A 1,627-nucleotide genomic window follows, 5' to 3' on the forward strand; every position below is an offset into this window, starting at 1 on the left:
CTTGCTGCTTTTAATATGTTTTTTTTTTTGTATTTAATTTTTGACAGTTTGATCAATATGTGTCTTGAAGTGTTTCTCCTTGGATTTATCCTGTATGGGACTCTCTGTGGAGAGAGAGTCTTGGACTCTCTCTCAAATCCTGGACTTGATTAACTATTTCCTTTCCCATATTAGGGAAGTTTTCAACTATAATCTCTTCAAATATATTCTCAGTCTGACCAGCAAGCTACAGTGATAGACACCCTATGCCAAACAACTAGCAAGACAGGAACACAAATCCACCCATTAGCAGAGAGGCTGCCTAAAATCATAATAAGTCCACAGACACCCCAAAACACACCATCAGACGTGGACCTGCCCACCAGAAAGACAAGATCCAGCCTCATCCACTAGAACACAGGCACTAGTCCCCTCCACCAGGAAGCCTACACAACCCACTGAACCAACTTTAGCCACTGGGGACAGACACCAAAAACAACGGGAACTACGAACCTGCAGCCTGCAAAAAGGAGACCTCAAACCCAGTAAGATAAGCAAAATGAGAAGACAGAAAAACACACAGCAGATGAAGGAGCAAGATAAAAACCCACCAGCCCTAACATTATTCTGAAAAGAATTCAGAATAATGATAGTAAAGATGATCCAAAATCTTGGAAATAGAATAGACAAAATGCAAGAAACATTTAACAAGGACCTAGAAGAACTAAAGAGGAAACAAGCAACGATGAACAACACAATAAATGAAACTGAAAGTCCTCTAGAAGGGATCAATAGCAGAATAACTGAGGCAGAAGAACGGATAAGTGACCTGGAAGATTAAATAGTGGAAATAACTACCTCAGAGCAGAATAAAGAAAAAAGAATGAAAAGAACTGAGAACAGTGTCAGAGACCTCTGGGACAACATTAAATGCACCAACATTCGAATTATAGGGGTCCCAGAAGAAGAGAAAAAGAAAGGGACTGAGAAATTATTTGATACATTTTAAATGATATCTGATTTTCATTACATTTCATTTTTTAACTGTTACAATACAATTGATTTTTGAATACTGATTTTATATACAGAAAACTCAGTGGATCACCTGATTCATACTGATAATTCATGCTTATCTTCTTTTGCATTTGTAAGTAGATAGCAATTGCATTGCTTTGTATGTAGTCTTTTTTAAAAATTCATAAAAATGCTATTTGACTGCAGTTATGAGATCATCTCCCCTGGATAATTATTAAATCTATGTTAAATTTCTTCACTGCCTTTTTAAAACCATTTTTCTTTTCTTTTTTTTAAATACGAAACACTTCATGAATTTGTATGTCATCCTTGGGCAGGGGCCATGCTAATCTTCTCTTTACCGTTCCAATTTTAGTATATATGCTGCAGAAGTGAACACATAAAACCATTTTTCTTATATTGATTTAAATCTAGCACTTATTAAGGTCATTTCAGATATATATTGGTCCCAAATTCACAAGTGCTGTAAATAAAGCCAGTTCCGCTCTCTAAAGAATAAGCTGGGGAAATCCAAAAATGAGTTCAACACCTGAGCCATTTCAAAAGCAGGTTGACATCCTGGCCTTGGGAATAAATGGAATCAGGGAGCACAGTCCTGTAAAGGTTCTATCTC

At 36.6% G+C, this 1,627-nt stretch overlaps 1 non-coding gene across 1 annotated transcript; it reads right to left on the minus strand.

The window, feature by feature from the left end:
* Nucleotides 1–1,286: 1,286 nt before the first annotated feature.
* Nucleotides 1,287–1,393, minus strand: LOC115866526 (U6 spliceosomal RNA). Its single transcript, XR_004044679.1, has one exon. It is a non-coding gene; the product is annotated as a U6 spliceosomal RNA (small nuclear RNA).
* Nucleotides 1,394–1,627: the final 234 nt, after the last annotated feature.

This window comes from Globicephala melas, chromosome 3, assembly GCF_963455315.2.
Source record: "Globicephala melas chromosome 3, mGloMel1.2, whole genome shotgun sequence".
NCBI classification, from domain to species: Eukaryota; Metazoa; Chordata; class Mammalia; order Artiodactyla; family Delphinidae; genus Globicephala; species Globicephala melas.